Source organism: Macadamia integrifolia, chromosome 3 (genome assembly GCF_013358625.1).
Source record: "Macadamia integrifolia cultivar HAES 741 chromosome 3, SCU_Mint_v3, whole genome shotgun sequence".
NCBI lineage: Eukaryota > Viridiplantae > Streptophyta > Magnoliopsida > Proteales > Proteaceae > Macadamia > Macadamia integrifolia.
The window spans coordinates 24,324,417-24,345,924 of NC_056559.1; the positions used below are offsets into that span (position 1 = coordinate 24,324,417).

At 40.4% G+C, this 21,508-nt stretch overlaps 1 pseudogene; it reads right to left on the minus strand.

Annotated features, from left to right (window-relative positions):
* Positions 1–21,508, minus strand: part of LOC122072629 — a 147,836-nt pseudogene that overhangs the window by 15,787 nt on the left and 110,541 nt on the right.

A 21,508-nucleotide genomic window follows, 5' to 3' on the forward strand; every position in this document is an offset into this window, starting at 1 on the left:
TTCAAAAAAAAAAAAAAAAAAAATAGTGAATCTCTCTTTTGGATTGTGTAGTTGCTTCTCCCCTCTCTTTTGGCTGGCTAATTGCCTTCCCCACCCTCTTTTCCTCCAATTGTATAGTTTCTTTCTCTTGGTAACTAAAAAAAAAAAAAAAAAAAAACTAGTAAATCCAACAACAGCATCAGCCCTCCCGCTCTAAAAGCACTCGACTCCTTCGGCTCAAGTCATGAACCCATGATGCCCTTGTAATAAATTCAATGACGAGGTGGCATGTATCTCTAGGACGATGGTTGGACTGCAACTCCATAAATGGGGAGAATAACTTGGCTCATAACAGGAAGAGAAATTTATCGTCGTCAAGGCATATACATCAACACATGAGGCAACATCAGAAAAGTTCTCCCTCCTTGTTTCACCTTTAACGGTATCAAAGAGAAGAATATCAGGCTTTATGTTGCCATGGTCGCCCTAAGAGAATGTCACAATGAACTATGGACTGACTAGGCAAGGCACTTGGTAGTGAAGTGGCCGAAACTATAGATTAACTCGTATAAATGCATTGTCCTCTTCTCTAGCATTAACCCCAAAACTTCGCACATAAACTTTCTTGAAAAAGCTTCTTCTCCAAGAGATTACACAAGGTTTAAAGTATTAGTATCGGGTATCGTATTGGGTTGAGATAACCATAGCTACCATGGTAACAAGTTAATAACCATAATTACTGTGGTATAGTTGTCTTAGATAAGGATGCTTAGTGAGTGACACCTTACTTTATTTGTTATGATGTAATCTCATTATAAATAAATCTGACCTCTGTCATTATTGACAAGTCAAATCATTCTTAAACCTGAGTCTCAACTTGGTATTAGAGCCCCAAACGCTATTTTTCTCTTTTTTGTTTTTATTCCTATTCTCCACTGCTGCCCTTGGGGGCTCTTGCCTCCTAGTCTAGCATGGTAGACTGAACCCTGCACCATGCACTACTAACCCTACCTAACCCACTGTGCCTTCCTCTGCTGCCTGTTTTTCTTCCACCACACGTTCTTGCGACCAACTGTTGCTGCCTCATGTCTCCAGCACCTCCTCGCACTGCTGCTGCCCTCGCCATGACCTCTCTGGTCATAAATCGTGCTGTATTGCTTCAACTTCTACATTCTGTATCTTGAGCTCTAGTTCTCTAAAATTCTGTTCTTTTCTACTGAGTTGAGCTGCTCTAGTTCCGGTGCTGAACTACTATTTAATAATCCTTGCAGTACTAGTACTTGCCCAATGCCCACGCAGGCTTGTCCAGCCATTATATCTCTGTGATATTATACCAACCTATTCTACTGATAAAGAAAGACACTTGACCAGGGTATTAGGCCAATCTGAACTCTCTATCTCTTCAGTTATCAGATCTCTCCCCAATTCTGTCTTATTCTTTATTTTGATGATCCTATTCTGCTAGATATTTCTATCATCTCAATTTTTTTACTGTTATTTGCATTACAATCCCAACTACTGAACTTTTTCTTCTACTTAACTCTTAAGCCTGAAGCCATTTCAGACCTTTCTTGACCGATCATCGTAGCTGCAGAAAAGATAAAATCTTTCACGTCTTATTTTTATTTCTCACCAAAGAAAGAAAAAAGATAGTAGAACCAATTGAAGACACCAACAAATGTCAAAAATCACAAAAGCAGGTGCAGAAGAGGTAGAGCTTGCAAATCCTGTTAACGTAAGTGTATACTCCTCCACAATAACACACAATATTAATGTCTCTATGTGTCTTTGCTTTGGGGTTGGGGGAGTTTCAGTGGTGGGTTGGTGGGGTGAATGTGTCTGAATGCAGGAAGGTTCAAGATTCAGTTTCGAATGGGATTTCGAACCCTGGTCGAAACTGAAATATACCACCAAAATGACCGAAATGTACAACTGTAATGGCTGCTATGGCAACAAAAGTATGGTCCAATTTGGCCAAAAAAAAAAAAAAGAAGCATTGAAGATCCTTCAGTTGGCATGCCATTATATTTCGACAACTGTCAAATTGAAATATATTGTCGAAACTTTGAACTATAGAATGAAAACAACAATTCTAAGTCATTACGAAACTTTATGATGGATTGGGTGAATATTTTCAATCCTCCTCCCCTTATAGCTTTAGCATGAGGTATATAGATAAGAGTACCAATGGAAGTTCACCGGCTTTCCACATAGCTTCATAGCCGGCATTGATCATCAAACACACATGGGAGATGAAAAATGCAATGCAGATCATGTGTCACCAAAACAAATCTAATAAAATAGAAGGGAAAAGTGGTTAAATACTTAGGTTGAGACTTGAAGGTACAAGAACAGACAACGAGAATGACCAACCAAGCAGATACACCATGTACAGAAGCACAAATGGTAGGTAAGACAAGGTGCAATTGGTGGTACAATGGAAGAAAATTGGAGTAAGATTAATATAATCATACTAATGAAATAACCATAGTTGTCATGGCGCCAATGCAAACCAAGGCGGTGGAGGGTTGTCTAAGCGCTTAGGCGAGAAGGCGCCCGCATTAAGGCGAACAAGGCGACAAAGTGTTATTTTTTATTTTTCCTATTTTCTAACATTATTTAGGAAGCTATATATACCTTATATCATAAAAAATCAAGATTAAGCAACATCAAGTCATTAAAAATAAACATTTAGCCATATTAAATCTTAAAAAATTAACTTTAAGTCATATTAAGTTACAAAAAATCAAAATTTAGAGAAATGCACTTGTTCTATTATAAGTTTGACTGGTCAAATGATTTTATTTTTACATGAGACTTTTTGTATTAGTCATAATACAAAACCAGCTTTCCAACAAGTCTAAGATTACTTAAATCTGAGTTGTAATGACAAAATTATGCTCTAGTCAAACTTATTTTTAAGTGCACGAATGCTGTTAAAATCGCCTGAATGAAAATAATTTTATGGATATAAAAAAAAAAGATTATTTTACCGGACTTTTGGTTTTTAGCAATGTTTTAACATGATAGAATTTATAAAATTTTCATAATTGAGAAAAACCCCAGTATTTAAAAGTTGAAAATCACCCCTATAACCAAAATCTAGTTTTTGGATTGGGGGGTTGATTTTTATTCTTTTAGAATTTGATTTTTAAACTATTTTTATTGGATTCAAATAGGGGGTGCTTATTTATGAATAATATCTTAAGTAAAGTTGATATTTGGCATAAATAAGTGCCAAAACACAAGGCTGCATGCAGTGTAACAAGGCGATTGTCGCCTAGGCCCTAGGAAAAATGCCTAGACGCCTTGGCGACGCCTTGACAACTATGGAAATAGCCTAAGATCTTGCATGGTAACAGATAAATGCAAAACTGCAAAAAGTTCCTTGACTGCATGGTCTACTGGTGTTGAACTCAGGTCTGTAGATGAATAGTGATAGTAGTGATCCTTCAGGAAAACCATCCAGTGAAGGAAGATAAGTAATTAAAATGCATAAATAATCGGAAAGTTAACTTGTCAAGCAGTAGATGACCCTCCAACCTTCTCTCCCTGAGTACTAGCCCTTCCGGCTGGCTCCCCTGGTGGGATGTCAGACATCTCCTAGGGCCCCATTTTCAATCCACTTCTCTCCTTCCAGCCTCCTCTTCTCCTCCACCCCCTCCCTCCAACCTTGCTGTTCCCTGGAACTCCCACTTTGGTCATTTTCTTGCACTCTCCAACGATGGTCTTCCTCTTCAGTTTGTCGCTCCAGCCATTTTCAATTACTCCAAAGTTGCTCAATGCCCTTTGGGACTTCTTGACGATGAAGCAAAACTTTAAAGCAACTCCATGGTTGGGCACTTCCTTGAATCCTAACCGCCTTTCCATATTGTTAACTTTCCCTCTCCAAGCAATGGAGAGTCAAAGGTTCCCTTGGCATCCACCTCCTCAATCATAGATTTTTCATCTTCAGGTTCTCAGATGATTTGGACAGGGCTTGAATTCTTGAAGGAGGAGGCCCTTGGCAAGTAGGTAGGAAGCCCATCTTACTTCGTCCTTAGGATCGTCAACTGCAAATGAACAAGATTGACTTCACCTCTCTTCCCCTTAGCTTCCTTTGCACTACTAGTGTTCTGCTGGGCTTTTTTTTTTTAGGTAAAATAAATATATAAAACAAGGGAAAGGGCGGGGGGGAATATACAAAGCCTAAGAAGGCAAGGGCTGCACTAGGCAGGGGAGGGGGAACAACCCATTAAAGAGCAAGGGGGAGACAGAATAGAAAGAGGAAGGCCCCAGTAATCAATAATAAGCCTGTTCCCTGGGGTGTTTGAAACTGAACCATGAGGAGCCCAGCTAAGCTTTGAGGAGATATCAAAATAGATGGCCTTCCAAATCAAATCAAAAGATCTAGAGTTGGAGGACCATCTGCGAAGATTTTTCTCCATCCAAATGTGGCTGATGGTGGCGCAAAAGGCGAGCTTTCTGGTGGAGTCACAAATCGATCTACCAGCATAGGACATGCCGATCCAGATTCATTCTCTCTGGAGGGCTTAGTTTGATTGGCTTAGTCCTGAGAGCTCCCCATTACTTGAATTTTCGTACGATGAGGCGTGATCCTCTTGCTTATGCTTGCATATGCATTGCTGTTCCTTCCATGGAAGCTGTTCCTTCATCCAATGCTGTGAAAGATGGTGATAACAAAGCCTTTCAACAGGATGTGATATTTGATTGGTCTCCTCATTGTTTGATTTGCAAAGTTTTTGGACACGAAACCACCCCATGCTCCCCAAATCCTGAACATCCTCCATCCAGCCCTTCCACTCACCAAGACAATCACCCTTCTGCTGCTATCCCTCCTACTATGCAATCTGATAGAGTAATCACCATTCGCCGATCTGCTTCCAGGGGTAAATCTTATCAACGAAAGCTCCACTACCAGCCTCAAGGAGGGAAACCTTTGGCACCTCAAAGGAAGTTCCTATTGGCCCTTGTCTCCAACTAATGGTTGCTAACTCTGCTGCAACCATCAGTAGCAACAGATTTGCTCCTTTAGACCGATGTTGAAGATAACGACCTTGGCTCTGTTCCCGAAGTCGCAGAGCTTGAACACTATCTCTGCTGGAGGTGTCTCGAGAAGTTGGTCTCTGATTAGATCCCCCTCAACCAACCATCACTCTCATTCAAAGTCTGGCTCATCTTCGTTATCGTCTACTACAAGAAAAAGGTCTTCTAGCAAGGATCCTAAAAAATCTGGAGAACCCTTCTATCGGTTCTGGAAATAGAGAGGATTCAGCCCCTTCTTGTACTACTTCGTGGACCCCACCAGTACTATCCATCAGCCTTGTGACTCTTCCACTATTGATATTCCCCTTTTGCCCTCTGGATCATCCGTCGACCCCACCTGCTTTTCTGGACCAACTTCTGTAACTCAAGTTAGTCCACCCACTGTTGAACCTTTTGACCCACCTAACTTATCAGCATCCCTCATCTCAGATTTACCCCCTTCTGACCGGGTCCATATAACTGCCAACCCAACCGAGGATTCTTCTCCTTCACCCGTTAAGGCCAGCAAAAGACATTCCGTCCTGCTTCTTGTCCCGAGGTTCATGGCTCCTCTTCCCACCCTAGGGCTTATTCTAGAAGGCCCCGCAACTCCTCCAAGGAGCTTTCGATGCCCTCAACTACTCAATAAATCAAGGTGGTTTTAGGAATACTTGGTGTCTGAACTCCCCCTCAAAGCATTCTGCAGTTCTCTTGCTCCTCAAGACCATGCATTTGAGTTTTATTTCTCTAATCGAATCCAGAGTTAAGAAGCCTACTTGATGCAGATCTGGATTCCAAAAGCAGGAATCAGATCGCTTAGGGGCCCACCTAATTACCAAATAACGCAACCCAAGAATAGCATGTCAGAATTGTAGTAAAAGGGATCATAAAAGGGTAAGCGGAAGTAAAAGTAAATGATGGGATATGAAGGGAATTAGTAATTATTGGGTTGGGGTAAATTATGAAGCAAAATAGAAAGAACGGATAATAGGGGTTAAAGTCAAAAGGTGAGGGCAATATGGGAAAACAGAATTGAGGGTGAAAATATAAACTCAAGGCAGAAGTAGTGTCTTCTTCCTTGGGATCAAAATAGGGCAGGCGATTGTGAGAAGCTTCAGTCCGAGAGGACTTCTCAACTAGACCTCGGCTTGGCCTGAAACTACAAACGAAAGGTCACTGCAGCAAGTCGTCTATGAATCCGGTACCACAAAAGCTCAAGAGCCCAGATCTGAAGTGTATTCAGCCTGCAACTGGGCTTGGCGGTGGCAAACTCAGATCTGGGTCTGGTTGTGATTTCTCACCAGCAGAGCCACGTTTCGAAGGAGCTGTTCTAGGGTTGGTGTCGCCTGAAAGGTAGCAACCTTCACCACAATCTCTGGTTCAACCACTTGGAAGTAAACCTTCAGCCAAGCCTTCTAATAACCTGATGTTTCAGCCCAGAACAGGGTATTGAAATAAAACCAGAAAATAATAAGGATAAAGACGAAGACATAAAGAGGAAGTAAGAGAATGGAGGAGAGGAGAGGAGATGAGAAAATCTCAGAGGGCGAAAGAGGGGTTCGGCCATAGCTTCAACCAAAGAAAAAAATTCATTAAATTTCAATTCAGTTCTTCAAAATCTGTCTTTCTCTATGGTGTTACATGGCTATAAAAAGGAAAATCAAAACCTAACAACGGAAACTAACCTAAATTAGCAACTGAAATAAAATCTCCCAACTTGAAATAAAATCTCACTCAAATAACAGTACTACCAAACTAAGTTCTAACTTTAGAAGGAAAGAAAGAAATGAATCAAATCAAAAAAAATTCCTAAACCCAACGCCCAACTGCATCACTAATTCTGGTCGTATTGCTGGTTCTATTGCTCCTGGTTGGTCCTTTCTAGCAAATTATTCCCATCTTAGCAACAGGCATATTTGGTTTCTTTGGGACCCGAGTAAAATTCAGTGTCTCTCCATCTCAATGTCTCAAATTGTTTGGGGAACTCCAGTTTTTGTATCTCACAGTTATTTATGCCTGTAATTCCTCTCCTTGAGAATGTCTCTTTGAGGAGATCTTTGTAGTCTTGCCAACCAAGTCGGCTCTCTTCCTTGGGGGCTTGGAGATGAATTCAATGTGGTTCAATAAGAGCATGAAAAACAAGGAAATGATCAATTGGATTTGGAACATGTTGGTGCCTTTAATGATTGCATTGAAGACATAGGTGTCAATAATTTAAGGTGGTCTGGCCTTAAGTTCTCTTGGAACAATAAAATGAGTGGTGGAGCTCAGATTGCCTGTAAGCTTGATAGAATTCTGGTGAATAAGGCCCGACTTTCCTCTTTACCCTCCTCCTCCCATGCCACTTTTGAACCCCCAGTTATATCAGATCACTCATTTTTAATTGACTTATTCAACCTTATATTTCTTTTGGCTCCAAACCTTTCAAATATCAACCTTATATTTCTTTTGGTCCCAAACCTTTTAAATATTTCGATATGTGGTCCTCTCAGTCTCACCCCACATTTCAGTCTCTTGTTAAGGATGCCTGGTCATCCCAGTTCAAGCTTTCTCGACCCACCTCCTTGCCTTTGCCAAGAAACTTCATAATGTGAAAAATGTTCTTTCTTTTTGCTATTTCCTCCTCTTGTATTGATTCCCCAAGGAATGGACACATTGTTGTTTCCTAGGATCTGATGGAGGGGCTCTTCTTTCTATATTTGGCTTCTTCCCCTTTTCTGGGGCTGTTGTTCTTTTTCTTTCTCTTGGTAATGAATTTCTTATTCACCCAAAAAATAAATGCATAAATAATGGAAATTTTAATAGAACTACAAAAGGAATAAAAAAAAGATTGAAGGGAAAACTGTTTATGTATGCATGTGTGTCAGAGAGAGTACCTCTATACAAATGATGAAGTCCTGAACACTTGATTTGAACTCTAACCCTTGAGCTATAGGACTTTTAAACAATCCGAAGGCATAGAAAACTGCAATAGCCACACCTTGCCACCAAGTCAAAAAGACAATTGATTTGAAGACCAGAAACTTGGCCAATGGTTTAATGTGCTCCAATTCATCCTTTGTAACAGTATAGAATTGAACCAGACAGTACAAAGCCCACGACTGGCTAAAGTTGAGAACCACTGCCATGTATGGATACCTAGAAATTGGAAAGACAGACTACATCAATAATAGATAAACGTCACAGAACATCAGCAATTATTAAACCTCTTGTGAATTTGGATGATTGGAAAACATATTATTTAATTGCAACAGGTGGAAGAAAATACAGGTGAATGATGTGATGCTCTTATTATCAGACATTTATCCACTCGGTACAGAAATCCTATTTGTTTGAATAAATAACAGTTTAATAACGTATGTGCATGAGGGTGTGCAGTCAGACAAGTATGAAGATAGAAACAGTTTTTAGTTCATTGGAAATCAAGCATGAGTCAAATTCCAATCAACCATGGAAAACAACCACAGGACTAGCTGGAATCTTGTCATCAATCAACTGTTAAACGGTTGTCTATTGTGTGCATGGCTATTTTGTCTTTCAGAGATTTTGTGTAAATGCAGTCTTTTACAGCATAATAACTCCTTACGACTTCTCATGCACATTTATTGATTAAAATTTACAATTACCAAAGCTTATGCTATTTCAGCAATAAAAATTTCCAGTGAATAGTAACTCCATTATCTTCTTGTTAATGAACAATTACATAGACGACACATCAAATCAAGACAGCTGTATGAAGAACATATACTGCATGCACAATGCACGTTCAATCACATACTGACAAGCATTAGATGCCAGATAGATGAAGGGCTGATTAAACTCATCAGATTGATCAGTGCACAACATGGTCAAGTAACTGGCAGGGCCACCTAAGGTACATCAACGGATTTAAAAATTGGTTCTGGAACCAGGACTGTTCCTAGGCATTACCAGTCTGGACAAGCATGGATAAAAAAAAGGATCAGGTGATCCAGCAAGAAAAAAGCCTGATTGATCGGAGCAGTCTGGTCCGATACTGATACAGATTGCATGAAGGCACCGTCTGGTTACAAGTAAATGGAAGGGAAGGAAAGGGAAGGGAAGGGGAATCAGTTTTGAAAAGAAAAAGGAAAGTTAAGTAATCATGATTGTGTAACCTACCTAAAACACTAACCACAATTGGTAATTATACTTTACAATGCAATATTTATTTTACTTTTCAAGGCAAAGGGATTTAATTGGAAAGTAAAGCAAAATCTAACAACCATATTTGAAATGTTTTGTACTTAGTTAACCAATCATGTGAGGTAATAACTACAAAAAATATTCCACTTTAGAATTGATTTGATTTTGTTTCACTTCCCTTCCCTTTATTTCCCTCGCAGCCAGACGGAGCAATGGATACACAGCAGGAGTGGGTATTCATCTATGACTCAGATGGACCACTCCCTATCAAACGTCCCTTTATAAATATACATATTTTTTTTGGTGGGGTGGGGGGGGTTGGTGAGGAGGGACGGGGGTTGGGGGTTGTCACCACAGTAAAGAAAGGTTAGAATCGTAGTTTTTTTTTTTTTTTTTTTTTTTCAGTTCTGAGCAAGGTTCCTGGTTTCGGGTTACAACCAGGTTTCAACTCTGGAAAAAACCGAAGCATCTTAGGTTTCAACCGAAACCTGGTCGAAAGCTGAGATTTTTGTAGGCCAATCAAAACCTAGGGTTTGTTTCTGGAAAATGGTTTTTTAACCCCCCCCTTTTGTGCTGGCTATTTTTACCATTTCATACCTATTCCAAGAATTAGTTTCTCACACACACAGAGCTTGTGTATGTGAATGCTGCTGTACATTAGCCCTATGGGTGGAAAAAACCATTACCTTCAACCTCCAATCACGGAAATCCACGCTATAGAAGGGTTGAATGAATAGAAGAATGCAAAAAAGTTGGAAGAAGTCAAGTGATTTAGCAAATATGTGAGACTAATGGTGTCAACATATAATGATCCACTTGATGAAATGTGAGAATTTATGTTGATAAAATGTTAAACTTTATGTTGATGAAGAGTGAGAATTAATGTTTATGTTTGGCCAAATAGTGAGAAAAATGGCTAGTTCACAAGCTGTTAATGAGAATGCAAAGTGGAGCCAAACAAATGTAGACACTTTTGTTTCAATTATGGTGAATGAAGTTAACAAAGGTAATAGGATTAACACTACTTTTAATAAAGTGGGGTGGAGCCGTGAAGGAATATTATAAATGAGTTCAAGGAGAAAACTGATATCACCTATATTACTGGGCAGTTGAGGAACAAGATAAATAAACTGAGGCAGGATTATAGTAATTTTAGGAAGTTAATAGAGAAAACTGGCTTTGGTTGGAATAGTTCTTCAATTTGTACTATTGATGATGAATCCGTATGGGAAACACATATAAAGGTATGATGAAATGATGAACAATTGTAAGAATGTTGTGATCTGGTGGTCAAGCGGTAGAAACAGCCTCTCAACATTCTCTGGGTAAGGATGTGTAGTTCTCGCCCCCTGGGCCTCACACATGCTGGAGCCTCGTGCACTGGGTACACCTTTTTTTTCTCTTCCTTAATATGAACTTATGATGATGAAAATTTTTATTGGTATTTTTTCCTGAAAGATAAAGAGAAATGACATGTGCACACTAGCTGATTGTGAATCTTTTTGTATATCAGGAAAACCTTACTTGGGCACAGTTTAAGAAGTATAGACTACCACAATGGCCAGAACTATACATGGTATTCGGTGATAAATATTCAATGGGGGAAGGAGATATGACTAATGCTACTGCTTTGTCAAATAATGAGACTAATAATGTTGGGGGTATGAATGAGTCTTGTGATGAGTCTAGTTTAACTGAAGGGGTCAATCTGTTAGGAGACACTCAACCTGAACTACCTGTCTACCCAAACACCAACTAATGGCCATAGGCATGACAGGACTCCAAATACGAAGAAAACGAGTAGGAACAATGATTGGTCAATGGCATGTAAAGTCATTCAAGACATGAGTAGATCAAGGATAGAAAGGGATGCAAGTTTGTCTACTGCTTCAACCAAGAGTGCTGAGCAATTTTCATGGTTAATAGAGCTATGGAGGTGGTTGAGTCAACGTACGGCTAGATGAAGAATTATATGAGAAAACACTTAAGAAGATTATGTCTGACCCATAATGAAGAGAGGCATTTTATTTCATGCCCCTCGCTCTGGAAGTCTATACTCTTCTGAACCCTTGACTGATCTATTCTACTGCTATCTTTATTTATGAGAGTTTTGTTAATGGATGATTTATGGTTGTTGGGTTTTGGATGTTGATGGGTTTAAGGCTACAATGGTTTTATTTTTTTATGGTTTGAAGTTGTATTTTCTTTGTAATGTACTGGATGAATGCTGATTATGAAGGTTTCTTCACTTTGATGATTTATATGTATGTCATATATGATAGTTGAATGATAGTATTCCACTCTTCTATATTAAATTTTTAGGGTAAATTTCTTGTACCACCCCTATAACTATCACGAATGTCATGTGCTACCAAATATTTTGGGAAATATCAAATACCACCCCTACTTTCATAACGAAATAACATATAAATTCACTCCATTAGTTTGATTCCCATTAAGTGATTACGTCACAGGGTTAAAATTTTATTAATAGTCAAACAACCCCTGAAGAAGTTTACCCTTCTAAGTCAGGGTGCTTTCTCCTTTGTTGCAAACCTTTAAAGAAAAGACGACGACGATCTACAAACACATTAATCTCCAATCAAGAAACTCTTCGTTTGGTAATGAATTATTTATTCACCCAAAAAAAAAAGAACCTCTGACACTGTGAAGAACAACTATGGTGAATGACTCTTGCCCTCTCTATCTCTCTCCTTCTCTTTCTAGTTCTCTTTCACTCTGTTTGTTTAGGGTTTAGGAAACTCACAATCTATGAAACCAAATTTTCATAGGTGAGCCTCTATACCACTCCTTAGGTGGAACAAACCTTGTTTTGTTATGATAGTCTTTTAATTTCTCCCTTTTTGTTATAATATTTTTCAATTTGTATCTATGAAATCATAGAAGAACTACGAACTTTGTCTCTGAAAGAAGAACAGAGTACCAGTTTAATTGTGAGATCCATTTGAGGTATTGAAATTTTGAAATGTTTATTATTTATAACCAAATACTTGAAGGATGGATATGTTAGGTACAAATGCAATACATCTATGAAGGGAGACGCGAAGAGCTATTAGTAGACCCATACTTATATTCGTACTTGAAGATAGTGCGAAACATATAAAATATTGTAATCAGAGAATATGTCCCTTTAGTTCATACTGTAACCTTTAGGAAGAAATGTATATCACCTAATCTTGAGGGGATGGAGGTGTTTTCTGATGAATCTGTTATGAGTTTTTTTTCTATGCACGATGGAGTGGATATAATTAGGGTGTGTATGTGGTCTAAATGTCAGTAAGCGCATTATGCCTGGTTATACCATTAATAACTATTCAGGTTCAGTGATTACTAGAGAAAACCTCCCAAAGAGGGTTGATAGTAATGTGAGTCCAAATGTGACTGGTAGGAGGCCTGGAAAGCAAAGTCTCAGAAGGGGTGGTGGAATGGTAAGGGATCTAGTACTACCTCTAGCAGTGCTCCCGATAATTGAAGGACCGAGAATTCGAGTGCTATCACTGTTAGGGAGAGAAGTAGAAATGAAGTTGATGTACGAACACTTTCTAAGAGTTTGTTTCTGTAGGTAGAGGTGGTAGCTCTTCAGGTGTTGCCAGCAAGGTTCGAAATTTCGTTTCGTTTCGGTGTTTCGGTGGGTTCAGAAACTGAAATTTCGTTTTGTTTCGTTTCGGCCGAAATGGTGTATTTTTTTATTTTATTTTATTTTATTTTTTGTTTCGGTGGTCAAACGACCATATTTTGACTTGAAACTTGGTGGGTAACTTATTTTAAGGTTAATAAACATGCTTAGAACATAAAAATGCAAAAATATTGTGGACATGACATTGTTTTAGAGTTGCACATTTGTTTGGCAGCAACCGTCGAACTGTTCTGAAAATTTTACCTGGTTTTGGAAAAAGAACTTTATCTTTCCTAAGCTTTGAATGTGTAGATCTTGTAGGAGTCCAATGGAAGTCAAAATGTGTGATGATCATGGTTTAAAGTATCTCCGATACCGATATGATACCCTCCGATACGTATCTTAAATTTAGTCTACTTATACGATACACAATGATACGATACATGGGATTTTTAAAATACTTTTGTATCGATATATATGCTACGATACATACCAATATGCACCGATACACCATCGATACATACTGATACTCTATGGAAAATATAAAATCGAGGTGAAATATACGTTTTGGTATGTATTGGTACGTATCGGTGAGTATTGGTATGTATCGATTAGTACGTATCGTTGAGTATCAATACATATCGGTGAGTATCGGTAAGTATTGATCGGTACGTATTGGTGAGTATCGGTATGTACCGATACAGTGCACTACGGTCATATAATGGCCAAAATGGGTATTTTTCATAAAACACGATTTTTTGAGGGTTTTTGGTTCCAAAGTTGCTGCCAACCATATTTCTCTATAATTAAAGTGAAAATCAAGGTTGGAAACAAGGATTTTACATTTATGGGACAACTACAAACCTTGAATTCTTAGTACGATACCCTCAATTTAGTGTTTATACATAATACATGTTATCAATAGCTTTTTTTAACAAAATTTTTATGCAAAAGTGTTTAAAAAGGTGTTTCGTATCTATTTATATGCGTATCTGTAGCGTATCTCCGATACGATACAATACCCTCCGATACGTATCTTAATTTTGGCCGACCGATACGGCGATCGATATCGATTCTTTAATCCTTGGTGATGATATGGCTAATTAGAGGCTTGTTGGAGTGTTTTTCCTTCAAAATATGCAAATGGAACCGAAACCACTGAGACAAGCGAGACAGAGTCGAAATTTTGACCGAAATACCAAAATTTCGACAGAGATATGGTATTTATAACACATGGAATGTACCGAGACAGGCGAGATACGAAACGATATCAAAATTTCGGTCAAAATTTCGACCGAAATTTTGTACAAATGTTATTTCTGGCCTTATTTCTTCTTCGGCCAACCATGGGTGCCAGGGCTAAGAGCAATGCTATTGCTAATGCTATTGTTATTGCTGGGAGTAAGGGAAAGGAAGTTCATGATACAATGCAATCTGATTGTGGCATTTCTGATGAGGAAAATGACAGTGATAAGGAATGTGAAGATGACAGTGATAAAAAAAATACATTGATTCAAAAGATGATGATATTGATGATGATATTGATTATGATAAGGGTCGAGGATATAGATGGTCGATCAAAGATGATGATAACTTGTCAGATTAAAATTCTGATGAATATCATCAACGTTATGACAAAGATCATGGTATGAATAATGATTCATGATTTTTGTTTGCTTTGCGTGATGTTTTGATGCCATACAGGAAGGGGTTAATATTTTTAGAATAAAAAATAAGAAGACTAGGGTTATAACTATTTGTTCTGGAGAGGGTTGCAATTGGAGGATACATGCCTCACTTTCTAATGATAAAACAAGTTTTGTGGTCAAATAATCAGGTCCCCTATATACATGCCAAAATTACAACCAACAGAAAAGTAACTTATAAGCGGATAGCAAGAAAGATTGCTCCCATGCCTAGTACAAAGCCAGACATGAGTATAAAAAGAATGATTGCCATGATAAACCAAATGTATGGAATGCTGAGGGAGTGAATCAATCTAGTCATGCTATTGCATATGCAAAATGTATGGTGAAATATTAAGAAAGGATAACCCTGGTACCATGTCAAGCTATTACCCTGTGAGAGAGAACACATTACTAGAAATCCTTAGTTCAAGAGATTATTTGTTAGCATTCAAGCATGTAAGAATGTAATTTGGATTGTTGTAGACCTTTTATAGGGCTAGATGAATATCATCTCAAGGGTAGGTATGGTGGGGTCCTCTTGTCTACAATTTTAGCTGATGGTAATAGTGGATTATATCCTCTTCCATTCAATGTGGTAGAAATAGAGACCAAAGACAATTGGACCTTTTTTCTTTGGATGAATAAATAATTAATTACCAAGAGGAGAAGAATATACAAGGGAAAAGGGGGGGGGGGGGGGAGGCCAAAGCCAACTAACTGAAATAAGGCAACAAAACAAAATAAGAGCAAAGAGCTCACAGGAAGAACAACAAAATACAAAAACTAAAGACAACTCAGCCAGGAAAAAAGGGGGGGGGGAGGCCTAACCAAGAAGCTATCCAAGGGGGGGGGGGAGAAGAGATCAACTTGAAGGTTCCAAGAAGTGATCATGTGGGAGTTTTCTGGAAGTGGTGGGGACAGGGCGGGTGTGGAGGGATTGGGCTTTGGAAGTAACGTCGAAGTAGATAGCCTTCCAAATCTGATCAGGGGATCTGGATTTGGGAGTCCATCTACGAATGTTACGTTCCATCCAAAGGTGGTTTATGGTAGCACAAAAAACTATTTTGCCCATAGCGTCACAAATAGTAGAGCCAGAGAAGGTTATGTCAATCTAAATCCATTCTCTGTCAAAAGGGAGAATAGGTCTTCGAGTTGGCCAGAACTTAACGAGGACCAAATTCCAGATATGAGAGAAGAGGGGCAGGAGAAGAAGAGATGTGTGATATCCTCGGTGCCATGGGGGCAAAGGTGGCCAGAAGGGCTAACAGAGATATGACGATGAATGAGGAAGGATTAGGTGGGAAGACAATTGGATAGGCACCGCCAAAGGGTGAAGCTTTGGAGGGGAATGTGACCTTTGAACCAAACCACCTTATGCCACGGAACTATTGAAGAAGGAGATCTGATAAAGGACCAGGCGGAGGCAGAGGAGAAAATTCCATTAGACGAAGGGAGCCAGATGCACTTGTCTTCCCTTCCTCGGAGCCCAGGGGCGAGAGGAGGGAGGGTGGACCAGAGGTCATGGAGAAGGGGGGAGAGGGAAGAGGGGACCAGCCATAGGGAGAGATTATGGGGAGACCAAGGAATTGGAGGGAAGCCAGAAGAGTAAATAACCCTGGGGGAGATGAGTTGAGAGAGGATGCCCGGAGGGTGCCAGGGGTCTTTCCAAAGGGAGATGGATTAACCATTGCCTATGAAAAAGGAGATGGCAGTGAGAGCAATGGATCTGTGCTCAAGGATCTTTCTCCAGATCCAAGAGGCGTCAGAATTGGAAGGGGCAGTCCAGAGGGAATTATACTTGAGTAGCCCATAGTGGATCCATTCCACCCACATGCTCTTGTGGTTGGAAACAATCTTCCAGAAGAGCTTGAGGATCCCAACCGAATTAGCAATTTTGATTCTTCTGATCCTAAGGCCGCCTTCAGATTTAGAAAGGCATACCTTCCCCCAGCTGAGGGGTCTAAGGAATTTAGGGGAATCCGAGCCCTTCAAGAGGAAGGAATAGAGAAGACCATCAAAGGATTTGATGACAGAAGCAGGAAGGACAAAGATTCCAGACCAGTAAAGATACATGGACTGAAGGACCGAACGAATCAATATGAGCTAATCGGCGAAAGAGAGGAGTTTGCCTTTCCACAGTTGGAGCTTTTTCCTAAGCTTGTCAAGCATGGGGGCACAATAATGAGAGGAGAGGCTGGAGGAGATGAGGAGGCCTAGGTATTTAACGGGAAGAGAGTCGAGGGAAATACCTGAGATCTCAGAGAGGTGATCATGATCTTCAGGGGAGATCCCAGAAAGGAAGATATTGAACTTGAGGAGATTGATACTGAGGCCCAAGAAGGATTCAAATGATTTGAGGGTGGACATGATTGTGGAGATAGAGAGGGGATAAACTTTGACAAAGATCATGATATCATCAGCAAAAGCCAGAGGGGAGAGGAGAAGGGTAAAGGGTTGTGCATTTCGGAAGGGAGAAATGAGGTGGTCTGTAACTGATTGAATAGATCTGAAGAGGACTTCCAAGGAGAGCAAAAAAAACAAAAGAGAGAGAGGACATCCTTGACGTATGCCACGGCCAGAGGGAAAGTATCCAACCGGACTACCATTCACCAGAACGGAGAAACGCGGGGTGGAGATGCAACTCCGGATCCAACGGATTTGGATCAGGATGTTTGAAATGAAATCCCAACTGATCGAATCAAAAACTTCGTGGATGTTAATCTTAAGGAGGGCATCCGAGGCATGGGACTTGCGGTCGAAACCACGGACAATCTCATGGCAAAGGATAATATTGTCTGTGATGCTCCTACCCGAAATAAAGGCAGATTGATTGGGGCTAACCAAGGAATCAATGACTTTTAGGATCCTGGCTATGAATTTGTAGAGGAGATTACAAAGAGAAATGGGTCTAAAGTCATTCATAGAAACAATGCCTTCCTTTTTGGGGGATGAGACAAAGGAAGGTGCGGTTGATACCCTCAATTTGGTTTTGGTTGTAGAAAAAACTACGCACTGCAGAAATGAGGTCACTTTTAATGATGTTCCAACATGTTGAGAAGAAGTGCATACTGAAGCCATCAGGACTTGAGGCTTTGTTGGCCTTATGAGAAAGGATGGCCGAAATGATTTCCTCTTCACTAGGGATGGATTAAAGAAAAGGGAGAAGATCATCGAGGACAAACTTATTGAGGAGATTGGCAGGGATAGGAGTGGGAATGGAAAGGGAAGGCCCAAAGAGCCTCTGAAAATGGGAGACAACTTCAGACTTGATTAGATCAGGAGAGTGAAGCTCAATCCCGGAGGAGGAGATGAGCATAAGGATGGATTTGGCATTGTATCTGGCTTTGAGACAACGATGGAAATATGCAATGTTAGAATCTCCCAATTCCAGCCATCTGATTCGGGCTTTTTAACAGAGGAAGCTTTCCTCCTGGTCAAGAAGCAAAAAAAGATAAGAAGCAGCAACTTTCTCTTCCTCAGCTAGGATAAGATTGAGGAGGTCAAGCTGGAGTCTAGTCTGAATGGAATGAAGCTTATCTTTTCCAGAGGAAACCCGAGAGGAGATGTTCCCAAAGGTGGAGTTCTATAGCTTGAGGGCCGCTTTAATGCTCTTGAGCTTTTTGGCAAAAGCAAGGAGCGGGGAGAGGGGGGGGGTGTGTGGATATTCCAAGTGCTAAGGATAAGAGGATGGAAGTCGGGATGAGAAATCCACATATCAAAGTACTTGAATGGTTTAGGGCCAAATGATCGGAAGGGAAGGACATGGATTAAGATGGGGCTATGGTCCGAAATGCCCAGAAGACCAAAAAAGGCATGAGAAGATGGAAGGAGTTAAGCCAGACCTCGTTAACAAGGGCCCTGTTAAGCTTATAAGCCACCCGATGATTGCCAACTCTTCTGTTGTGCCAAGTAAGTTTGGTACCAGACCATATGAGATTTGTGAGATTGAGGTCATCAATGCATTCATTAAACGAATCCACAGCTTGAGAATCAATGGGATTACCTCCCTATTTTTTATGACTGAACCGGATAACGTTGAAGTCCCCGACAATTCCCCAAGGTCTTACACCCATAGAGATGGCAAAGGAGAGCAGGTCCGACTAGAGGGGGGGGTTTGAGAGTGGCTTGGTTATGAGCATAGACAATAGAAAGAAAACAAATGAAGGGACCAGAGTGGTGAGAAATGGAGATGTGCATGGTTTGAGAAGATGAGGAGAGGCAAGAGATGGTGAGGAAAGAGGGATCCCAGAGGATCAAAATTCTCCCATTAGGGCTGTGAAGGTAATTAGAGATAAAGGACTAAGAAGGAGCAATTGATGAGGCTATGTGGGGAGCATTGGGCTCGAATATGGGTTTCCAGGAGGCAACATAATTTGGATTTAGAGGAGCAAATGAGAGATCTAATATCAACTTGTTTAGAAGAGGAATTAAGGCCTTGGGCATTCCAGATGGTCCAAGAAATCATTTGGAACCAGGATGGGAGGGCATCGAATACTTGGGCAAGCTGCGGGGGGCGATGGAAATGGGGGGGCTGGGGAGGTAGTAGGCCTGCGGGAGTAGCCAATGACAGGAGTGTTGTTAGAAGTGTTTGAAGATCTGGTGATAAAGGAGGTAGGTTTATCTTTGTGTTTATGTTTTTTAAAGTTGGGAGAGGAAGCTTTGGTGTTGGTGGAGGTGATGGTGATGGTGGTGGGTTGTAATCTCATCCAAGGACCCTCCTTGAAAGTCATCCTGGATTACATAAGGAGGCAAGGCAGCAGTGCTGATTTTGCGAGTCACAATAGCCATGGGGCTAGCGTAGGATTGAAGAGGCAATGCGGCAATGACATGAGCTTCATATGAGTGTAGCTGAGGCCCAGAAGGCTGCAGGGAGGTTGGTTCTCCAGAGTCAATAGGGCTTAGACCTGGCAGACAGCAGTTGGTGACTATTGCATAGGATCTTTCATAAAAATTGAGGCCTTCCAAGGCATTCGAGGATGATGTGCAGCTTTTCAAAGTGGTGGTTGAAGAGAGTAGGCCTTTCGAGGCCATCAGGAGCTCAGGGGGTCCTTCGGTAGAGGCTGACAAGGTAGTAGACACAGTGCAACAGCAGAGGGGCAGTGGCAGGCGTAGCGGCAAGGCTTGACTGTGGCGAGGCATTTGCTGGAACAACGGTATGGCTTGACAGCGGCAAGGCTAAAAGGTAGGCGTAGCAGTATGGCTTGACAGTGTTGGGGTTATGGCAAGCGGAGAAGGAACAGTCAAGATGGCATCCAACGTTGATCAAGGTAAGGATGTATCAGTAACGAACAACAGAGGGGTGAGCAAAAGTGATGTAGATAAGTCACTTGGGCTTATTTTATTACAAATAAGCCTTGGATTGTGTTATATGTGTTGGACCTTTGATCCCATGGGTTTTCTTTGAAATGAGCCATTTTAATGGGCCTAAAATATGGGTAGAAGGTAGAAAAATGGGATTTAATTCATTAGTTTAGTTAATTGCTATTTAATTCAATTAAGGCCCATTAGGCCATTGGTCTGTTGTTAAGTCCTATATGGACTATTAGTTAGTTAGTCCTACTCTATGTTTGAGTAAAAAAGTCAAGTCCTAGTCCTATTTTGAATTCCTAGTTGTAGTAGGAGTATATAGTCCTATTAGGAAACTAAATCCTAGTTGTAGTAGGAGTGTCTAGTCTTATTGAGAAACGAGCTCCTAGTAGTAGTTTGATTACTATTCTGCCCTCTATAAATAGACGAGCCTATGTACTTACAATTTCAGATTTGAATAAATGAATTATTTTGTAATTACTCTTTAGCTAAAATAGCCGTTATTGAGAGGTGAGATGCCTAAACCTTTGAGGGGTGTGATACCAAAAACCTGAGGGGTGAGATACCAATTCCTTTATTCTCTTTCACCCTTCTCAACCCTCCAACGATTCTTCTTTTTCTATTTTTATTTTCTATTTATTGTTATTAGAAGTTCAGACCTATTAAAGCATACAAAATCAGAATCAGCCAGCCAAAGAGTTCTTGTTCTTGAAGCCAATCGACCCTCATTGCTGCCCAAGTTTGAGATCTGATCTGCAGATCCTTTGGAGGACTGGTTCTATACTCTAAGATCAATTGATCCTCTTAGGTTATCTGAAGAAGACAAGTTGCTGTTCCTACAGAATTCTTCACATTCTCTCCCCTAGGTTTGAAAATCAAGAAAGCGCATAACTCCATAACTAGCCGTCAGAAGCCCTTCATATTTGGGGGTTTTTGTACCCTCCCTAGGGACTATCTACAACAAAAAGTGCAGCTCAATCGGACTCCCACAGACCTAGCCACACCTTTCTCTCTCCAGCTCTATAAAAGGCCTTTCTCTCTCCTATCAGGTTGGGTTTTGAGTTGGTTTTGCTCCTACATGGGTATTATATCCTTGGGGGTTTATTTGATGGTATTATTTCTTTGTTTCTTGCTCCTATTTGTATTGTTTGGGGTAATAACTCCTGTATTAAGTGGTATCAGAGCTACGGTTGAAGAAAACTCCAATCTATCAAAGCCTAACCAAAGATGGTTCCATCAGTTCGTTACTTCGTTGGACAAAGGGATACATTCTACATCCTTGATTGGTTAGATTCTCTAGAGGAATATTTTGATTACTATAACTTGACAAAGACACAAAAGCTTCAAGTTGTTTGCTTCCGATTGATTGGTCATGCTAGAGATTGGTGGAGAGTCCATGAAAAGCGACTCCGAGTTCGAGGACATGAGCCTAGGACTTGGGAAGAGATGAAGTATAAGTTAGTGACACAATACCTCCCTATATATTTCCAATGAAGGCTCTGCCCTCCACAGGATTCCCATCAGAATACATCTACTGCTGCCCAATCTAATGATCAGCCACGTCATTTTCATGGGGAATTCCTTGAATGGATGCGTGAATTGGAGATGTACTTTGATAACTACAGCTTAACAAAGACGTAAAAACGCCAACATGCATGTTTCCAGATGAGTGATTGTGTTTGAATGCAATGGAGAGTCTGTGAAAGGC